The sequence below is a fragment of the Oryx dammah genome, unplaced genomic scaffold, assembly GCF_014754425.2.
Source record: "Oryx dammah isolate SB20612 unplaced genomic scaffold, SCBI_Odam_1.1 HiC_scaffold_21, whole genome shotgun sequence".
Classification (NCBI taxonomy): domain Eukaryota; kingdom Metazoa; phylum Chordata; class Mammalia; order Artiodactyla; family Bovidae; genus Oryx; species Oryx dammah.
The window spans coordinates 9113203-9122952 of NW_024070205.1; positions in this window are offsets into that span (position 1 = coordinate 9113203).

Below are 9750 nucleotides of genomic sequence, written 5' to 3' on the forward strand. Positions count from 1 at the left end.
CAGTTTCTTCCCTTAAAACTTCCCTGGCTGCCTTCAAGCCACAGAGATCTCCTAAAAGAACAACTAAGTGTGTTCTTTACTCATTTAGAATGTGTCATATAATAGTCTGAATTACAGGCTTCTCATGTACATCTATCTTACCTAATCTGATGATTATCAGACCTAATTATCCTTCAACAAATATAAATCAAGGCCCCTCCAGGTGCTGAAGGTGCCATGGCCGTGGGACTGACGTGCAGTCCTGGAGGTGGAGGAAGTAGATATACCAAAGTAGACAGAGAAATTCAATCATTCCAAATTCTGCTAAGAATTAAGAAAACAGGGGCTCTCCTGGCAGTCCAGTGGTTAAGATTCCAGGCTCCCAGTGCAGGGCACACAAGTTTGATCCCTGGTTGGGGAACTAATCCCACATTCTACACAACTTGGCCTAAAATAAATAAAACAAAAAAAATTTAAAAGACAAAAACTAACATAGAAACAGAAAATTATGTTGAAAGAACTAAAAGACGACCAGCTCCATGAGGGTGGTGCCAAGGCTTGAACTTGTCTATAACCAGACTGCTACGCCCAGGGTCTGTCTGATTCACTGTCTTCACAATTTTCTTGCTAAATATGCTCATGGTTGTTAGTTTTAATTTAAATTTGGTGAATCTCAAATAAAAATTATTAACACTGTGTGTGTTCTGCTCACAAATATCCTACAGGTGTTTCCAGAGACACCAACTAATTTTTAAAAGAAGCTACTGGGAAGACTAATGTGTCCAGAATCAAACTCTTGAACTTTGCCTCAGATATGTTCTACTTCCTGTCTTCTTCATCTTAAGTAACTAATATATATGATTGTGTTGCTGTTTGCTTTGTTTACTGCAGTATTTCCAGCACCCAAAATATACCTGGGCAGTAGTAAGCACTGAATTGGCATCTTACATTGAAAGAAAATACTAGCAAAAGGAAGAACAAATGAACCATCATACTCCACTGCTCTCGGCATCCCTTTGTAAGTTGCATAAGGACCCACTGCTGCTGCTGCTGCTGCTAAGTCGCTTCAGTCGTGTCTGACTCTATGCGACCCCATAGACAGCAGCCCACCAGGCTCCTCTATCCCTGGGATTCTGCAGGCAAGAACACTGGAGTGGGTTGCCATTTCCTTCTCCAATGCGTGAAAGTGAAAAGTGGAAGTAAAGTCGCTCAGTCGTGTCCAACTCTTAGCAACCCCATGGACTGCAGCCCACAGGCTCCTCCATCCATGGAATTTTCCAGGCCAGAGTACTGGAGTGGGGTGCCACTGCCTTCTCTGGCTTCAGTCGCTAGAGGGCTGTAAATCACCGCATGACAAACGAGGCAGCAGCGCCTCTGGACCAGTCCACCCCCAGGCCTGTCCTGACGGGACAGTCTGAGATTTGTATATGGAGACTTCCGATCTCAGATAAGATGTTTTGTACACCTTATCTCCACAATTACTTGGAGCCATTTGAAGTCAGGAATTATGGAAATTCTTTAAAGTGCTTAATAAAGATTTCTAGAAATCAAAAAAAGAGTCAGGGAGGTTCTTTGTTTGGGAAGAGCAGAAACTAAAAGATGTTAAAGAAAGAGGTGCGTGGGATAGTATGTGATCAATAAATAACCAGCTGGGCGCCGAAGAATTGATGTTTTTGAACTGTGGTGTTGCAGAAGACTCTTGAGAGTCCTTTGGACAGTAAGGAAATCCAACCAGTCCATTCTAAAGGGAATCAGTGCTGAATATTCACTGGAAGAACTGATGTTGAAGCTGAAACTCTAATATTTTGGCCACCTGATGCAAAGAACTGACTCATTGGAAAAGACCCTGATGCTGAGAAAGATTGAAGGCAGGAGGAGAAGGGGACAACAGAGGATGAGATGGTTGGATGGCATCACTGACTCAATGGACATGAGTTTGAGTAAGCTCTGGAAGTTGGTGATGGACAGGGAAGCCTGGCGTGCTGCAGTCCATGGGGTCGCAAAGAGTCGAACACGACTGAGTGACTGAAATAAATAACCATGTTCTAGAAGAAAGAATGAGTGTTATGGAGATTGACCCTAATAGTGACTCGCTTCTTGATATAAACGAAGAACAAAATGAACGGAAGAGAGCTTTGAATTTAATGACAGGCAGCTGATGGAAGAGCGTGATGAGAAGAAATTTATCTCTGAAACCACACTGTGGTTTGTTCTGTGCTCTATCACATTTTAAAGAGGGATAGTGTAGGGCTTACACCCAGAGAGGCAAGTTAGGGGAAGGCTAACGTCTGTTCAATACAAGGATAAACTTTCAGACACAGATATTCACAAATTTTACATGCTAGTGACATTTGTATATTCATGATATGTACTGTCAAATCTCTAAGAATATTGATAATATAAACTGGTTAAGAAGAATGTTAAAATGAATCACAGACAGGAAGCCATAATGTATATTTAAGAGACTTTAGGACCTTTTAGAAAACACTCCTAATTTTCCCTTCAGGTGTCAGCACGGTGAAATTACCGGAGCAGTGTGCTTGAAGTCTAGGAACCCGGGTTCCTCTAGTTCTGTTTTGATGAACTGCATGACCAAGGGAGGGCTTCCCTGGTGGCTGAGTGGTAAAGAACGTGCCAGCCAATGCAGGAGACACGGGTTCAATCCCTGGATCAGGAGGGTCCCCTGGAGAAGGAAGTGTCAACCCACTCCAGTATTCTTGCCTGGAAAAATCCTGTGGACAGAGGAGCCTGGTGGGTTACAGTCCATGGAGCCACAAAAGAGTTAAACATGACTTAGTGGCTAAACAACAACAGGACCTCGGGATTGCTCTTCACCTCTCTGTGAAGTATTACACTAGAGGACCTTTAATGACCCTTCCAGTTTCAGAAGCTGTGATTCTTTCTCCTCCTAATAATAATTCACCAGAACTTCCGTCAGAGCCAGAACACTGCTTAGTTCTTGGTTTGATTCCAGGTGACAGTTCTTATTAAGTAGCTATGTCTGCAATAGCTTTCTCAATATCCTCTCTCTTCATTCTTGATTTTTATTAGCAACACAGTGAGAAGTGCTGGACATAGAAAGATAGAAGATCAGCCCTGGACCTCAGGAGACAGGTATAAATCAGTTATCCCTATTTAGTGTGGTAATCTCTCTGAAAGAGCTTTGCCTAAATGTTAAGGGACCCCGGAGGGAGGAGATAGGCTCTTACAAGAACAGCAAGAAGTACAGGTCAGGGCAAATGTTCCTAACGGAAGTGACCCCTGGATTACATCAAAAGGATGGGTTAGAATTAGGACAGAGGGGACTGTGGGTAAAAACCTGGAGGCAGGCAGGGGCCTGCAGGCTGGTTAGCCCAAGGGTGCTGGTGATTACTTTGTGAGACAGCCAGTTAGACCGCTGAGCAGGATGACCCAGGAGTTGAAGCGATCTTCTGAAGGTGATGGAGTCCCAGTGGAAGCTTCGAGCAGTTGAGCATCACCAGCTCATGCTCTAGAAAGGTCACCCCAGTAACGAGATAGAGGATGAACCTGGGAGGGAAGGAACATGGTGTGGGAGGGTGTGGTCGCAGCCCAGGAGGAAATGATACCAGCTGAACTAAGGCAGTGGAGAAGAAGGAGGGAGTCTAGAACCACTGGGGAGGTCGAGGAGATGAGGTGTGGTGAGCAACCACATGTAGGGGAAGTCAGGCGGACAGCTCCTGGCTTGAGTGACCAGAAGCATGCTGGTGTCGTCCGCTGCGGAATGCAGTGCTAGAGGAGGAGCCGGTTGGGGTGGGCACTGAGGGCGTGTTGAGCCCACAGGCCTGGGGGGCACTGACCAGTGGGCAGTTGGGTATAGAGTCTCAACAGGGTGGTTTAGGCGGGAGCCAGAGAGCAGGAGTAGTTGAGGAGAGAGCCCAGCTGTGGGGATGAATATGCCCCCCAGAGTGGCAGAGTGAGAGAGCACATGGAAGGGGGCACCCTGGAGGTTACACTGGGCTGACAAGAAAGAAGGGCTTCCCAGGTGGCGTGAGTGGTAAAGAATCCACCTGCCAATGCAGGGGACATAAGAGACAAGGGTTCGATCCCTGGGTCAGGAAGATCCGCTGGAGAAGAGCATGGCAACCCATTCCAGTATTCTTTCCCGGAGAATCCCGTGGACAGAGGAGCCTGGTGGGCTACAGTCCTTAGGGCTGCAAAGAGTCAGACATGACTAAAGTGACTTAGCACAACACAGCACCGCACGGCACAAAAACAGAAAAATCAGCAAAGGAGACCAAGAAACCAGACCAAAGAGTAGGAGGCCACATAGAGACAGTACCTAACCCCGGTTCCAATAGAAGAGATGGTTTTAAGAATGTGAGAGTGCAGATGTTGCAGAAAGAGCGTGTAAGGGAAGGGCAGAAATGTAAACACTGGATTTGGTCACTTGGAGAGTACAGTGCGCGCGTGCATGTATGCTCAGCCACTTCAGTTTTGTCCGACTCTGCCACCCCATGGACTGTAGCCCACCAGACTCCTCTGTCCATGGGATTCTCCAGGCAAGAGAGGGGTGCCATTCCTTCCTCTTGGAGAGTAAGGTGACCTCCCTAAGAGACTGGCAAGTTAGGTGGGGCAGAGACCAGTCTGCAGGGTTTGCAGCTGGAGCAGATGGGGAGGGAGGGTAGATGAACCATGTATGTGGCCAGCCCTGGGTGGCCTTCCAGAGTAGCTGTAGGCCCAGCCTTTCTGCCCCTTATGCACCTTGGTCCTGTGCCCCGGGAGGATGACCCGTCCCAGAGGCATCTCCACCCTCCTTGTCACCGCTCCCATGACACCAGCCATCCAGCTATCTGGTCACTCAAACCAAGAGTTGTCCACCTGACTTCCCCTGACGTCACAGAGCACACTCAGGACATGTCACCCAGAGAGGCACATTGTTCTTCACAACAAAAACCTGCCCCAGGTTCCCAGCTGGTGCCAGCTGCTGCCAAGGTTAGCCTCCACCAAGGCCTGAATGCCAACCCACAGAGACCCTGGGGGAGGTTGCAGTTGCTTAGTGAGGAGGGGGAGGATCTTCTAATTCAACTTATAGGAGGCAGAACTCAAAGGCAGCAGCTGGGGCCCATTCCACCACCAGGACACACGCCGAGCTTCGGGGTACCTCGGATCAGCAGCACACTTGAGTCTGGATTCAGTCCGGAAAAGCCCTGGGCTATTTGGCTTGCTCTTCTGCATTAATCCTTGACCAAAGCCCAGCTGGAGAGTCACCTCTGTGCCGCTGCCTTTCCTCAGTGAGGCTGCCCGGGGCAGAGGCAAAAAGGAGAGCCTGCAGCCACAGCCATGGAGACAAGTGATGTCACGGAGCCCAGGCCTGGCACCGGTGAGCCAGTCTCGCTCCATCTCCCAAGTGCCCTTGGGGGATTTACAAATGAGGAGCTGGAGGCACAAAAATGTTAAGTAACTGACTCGGGTTGCTGAGTGGCAGCTACAGACTGAAGGCCGGGTGGGCTCCAGCACAGGACTCAGGATCTTGACGGCTCGTTTGTGAAGCTTGCCTGATCTCGTCTAAGAGGGAGAGGGTTTCAAACAGCAACCACCCAACGTCTGCTTCAGGTTGTGTTTTAACAGCCTTGCCTCGAGGCCCGGCCTCTCCCTGCTGATCAGACTTTCCCACCCTCACTAGACCCGGGGAGCTCACCTACTGCAACCGTGGGAGACAGAGGTGAGCACCATGTGGGGCTCTGAGCGCCTGCTCCTGAACCACACGGACCCAAGGCAGACCCCTGGCCGGGCACGCGAGCTGGGTGCGACCTCAGCAGTGACCCTGTGGAATCGGGGAGACCCGATCTCCCGGGGCTTCACTGAGTGGTGGATGAAATAACGTAGGAAGTGTCTGCCCTGCGGCAGATGGCCAGGCCATCCCTGATGGCTCTCATGGTCTTTCGTGCAATCCTCTTGCCGGGTGGAGCCCTGGAGCACAGCATAACACCTAGACTTTCTGCTCACTGCCAAGGCTCCCTGAGCGGCACTTTACACCCCCTCCACCCTGCCCGCCTGGCTGGCCCGGCCCACACCCCTGGCTTCTGTTCTGCCTGCTCACACATGGCATCCCGCCTTGGGCGGGTTCTCAAGCCTGCAGTCAAGGGCATTCGAGTTCATAGCTCTCAAGACAAGGCCAGGGCAGCAAGGCCGAGACATGGCTGTTTTCTGGGTGGTTTTACATCCACTTCCCCATGGATAAGCAGGTGCGAACGGCCCCCAGGTGCCTGCCAGCCTCCTCTGGCTGCTCTTACCTCGTCTCTCTCTCCTGTTCCCTTCTCTTCCCGTCCTCGGCTGCCCTCACATCGCAGAGAGGAGGGGGTCTGAGGAGAGGAGAGGCCTCGGCCCTTCAGACTTTATTCCCTCCCCCACAAGCCTCCAGTTTCAGAACTAGCCTCACTCAGGTCTGAGACACGACGTGAAACCTCACTCTTCCTCTCTTCGTGTAAAGGAAACATCTGGAAGCTCCCCTGGGGAGATCTGTCACACGGCCTCTGGTGAACTTCAGACTCCTGCATACTCTCAGAATTGTTCTTCTGTTGGATTTTATGAGAAATTATATATATACATGTATGTGTGTATGTACATATACTTGTGTATACATATATATGTATAGACATGTACCTATGTATGTATGTTTATGTATGTATGTATATATATGTATGTATGTATGTATATTTACGGGCTTCCCAGGTGGTGCTGGTGGTCAAGTACCCACCTGCCAGTGCAGGAAGTGTTAAGAGATGCAGGTTCGACCTCTGGGTCAGGAAGATCTCCTGGAGAAGGCAATGGCAACCCACTCCAGTATTCTTGCCTGGAGAATTTTATGGACAGAGGAGCCTGGCAGGCTACAGTCTAAGGAGTCGCAGAGTCAGACACGACTGAGTGACTAACACTTACTTACTTACTTACTTAATGTCTCAGGCACTATACCGGTTCTCATCTGAAAAAGAGAAAGCAGAAATGTGCCCACCCTAGAGATGCTTAGAGGTCTGGCTCATGAATCTCTGAGGAAGCTCCCCCATCCCAACCCCTCCACCCTGGACCACCTAGGAAACAGATGATTCCTGCAAGGCCTCTGCTTGGAACTAGCGCCTGCAGGGAAACAAGTCGGGTCGGCACGAGCCTGGCACGGCAGGCGGACTCGTCACCCTGGGTGGCTATATGCCATGAGTAGGCATTTCCCCACACAGAGGCAAGGATGCAGGTGGGGATGAGGATTGTTTCTATAAATGAAAAGGCTGCAGTCTCCTCACAGTCTCACCACAGGAAAAGGGAAGACAGACAAAAACTGAACAGCTGGGCCCCAGCAAGCCCTGCCCAGCAGGGAGGCGGTGCGGGGCTCCCTGGAAGACAAAGAGGGCCCCAGGGGTGCAGGTCGAGGCTGGTCAGCACCGCCTGTTTGCCCAGGGACCTAGCCTGAAGGTGGGTTCCTCTCTCCTCCCCACGTCCTGGTGATGTGAGAGGCCTGGCAGGCGCCTGGAGGGGCCCCGGGCTGGGCTGGGGGCAGACAGGAACAGCAGCCAGGCAGGGAAGGGCGTGGGGACCCAGGAGTCCTGAGGAGTCAAGGGCATCCAGCAAGACCCACTGACTCACCGGGGTGGCACATTAATACAGAGCCTGGGCTGTTCCAGTGCCCAGCAGAAACTGACCTCCGTGCTCGCGGTGATGGAAGGGTTTGCTGCGCACCTCACCCGGACAAGAAGACCATGGAGAAGAGAGTTCGATAGTCCCTTAAGCAGCTCTGCCGTCTCCTAGGCCCATGCTTCCTCCTTTGTAAAAGGCAGCTCCCCAGTATGCAGATCTGTCAGGGCGTCAAAAACAAGGCGAGTCTAAGAAACCGCCAGCGGAGAAGCTCAAGGAGCCAGGACAGCTCAGTGTCCCGTGGCAGCCTAGATGCCATCTTAGAACAGAAAAGGGACATTAGGTTAAAAAAAAAAACCCACGGAAATCAGAATCCAGAGTGGGCTTCGGTCTGTGATGTCACAGTGCTGCTGCGTTCTTTCTGTGTGTCAGCCACGGCACGCCAAGATGTTAGCAGCAGGGACACGGGGTGTGGGGTGTGTGCAAAGTCTCTGTAGCAGCTTTACAACTTTTCTACAAGTTGAGGACTCTTCAGAAACAAACCATTTATTTGAAAAAATAAGTCCGCCTGATCTCTAAGCTCTGTGAACTGAGATTTTGGATCTCCTTGAGCAGACATGGATTTCTAACACATCTTTTCAAGCCACTTGGCAGCATCTTGGAGCTTTCAGTTACTATGTGCCAATGACGAGTGGCTCCTTAAAGGAGGCCCAGTTGGGTTCCTGCTTGGCTCCTTCTCCAGAGCTCTGTGAAACTGTGACAATATCAGCGACCACAACATAGCTTCTCTTCTGGGGCATAGACTGCGTGCCAGCCGAGGCACTGACTGCATGCCAGCCGGGGCACTGACTGTGTGCCAGCCGAGGCACTGACTGCGTGCCAGCCGAGGCACCAGGCACCACAACCTGAAGACCAGATACTCAAATACTCTGTTTACAGATGAGGAAACCAGGGGTCTGGGGATTATGTAATTTGCCAAGATCAGACTGCTAGAAAACTCCAGAACTGACCTTACCCTTATTCCTGCCCAACTCCAAAGCTCATATCCTAACCACTGCTGAAGAAATAAAGCTGCATTTATTTTAATATATTTTATAAGAAGCTTTTCTGTGCCCCAGCCCAGAGTACAGTGTATTCCAAACCCACACACTCTGAATTCTAGGAATCAGAACCCAGAGGCCAGAGTATAGCTGTGTTGCTGAAAGCACTGTGTGTAGTCTTGGTGTGAGAGCCTTCCCAGAGCAGCCTCCCGGCTTTCCCAGGTCTGTTCAAGTTTTGGTGAGGCCCCATGTCTCCAGGAGACCCTCAGGGCCCTCATGCCCGGGCTACAGCCCTCAGACCTCTGCACTGTGTGACATTCTTGCCATTCTCTGGAAGCCATCTGGGCGGGGAGGCCAGGGCAATTTCTGTGCAGGCTGCCTGCTGTGGGCATGCGGGGAAGACAGTGGCTATTAAGAATTAGATGGAGGCTTTCGATACAAATACACCGGAGCGTGCTTGGACATGATTTTTAATGGCCTTGTAGCTCCTGACAAACGAGACAGAATGGCATCAGGCGAAATCAACACCCACCAAAGCTGACTCATGTAGGAGTGAAAAGCCTTCCCCTCACCTGGGCTGTGGGTCACTCTCCAACATCTTCATGTCCCATCACAACTCAGAGCTCAGCCCTCCCTGACCAACCCCCACTTCTCAGGGACCATGAGTTTAATCCACTCCCCCCAACCAAGTGCTTTCCTGTAGAGTTGACATGTCTTGGGTTTAACTAGGAAACATATTTTAAAAAATTTTAAATTGACTTAACAGCATTTATGGATTTCAGATTTAGACCCATATAAAACAATGTTTTATTCTCTGACTCAGCACATTCTTTTATAAACAAAATTTTCAGAGACTAAAAATTGGGGTTAACATGATACGAAAAAGAAGTCCCTTTTCTACAGGGAAGCAATTTATAATATCTTGTTTGTTACTTCATAAGTGTTCTTGACCACCACCACCCCATGTCTATTTCAGGTCTTCACCTAAACTAACTGTCTGGGGACATGGGCTTATAGGTGGGTGACCGAGCATCCTGGCTTCCCTGGACCGTGTCAGATTTTAGCACTGAGAGTCTCACGTCCTGGGGATTCCCTCAGTCCCAGGCAAACCAAGACGGTTGGTTGCCGTGGCCGTGGTGTGTCCTCT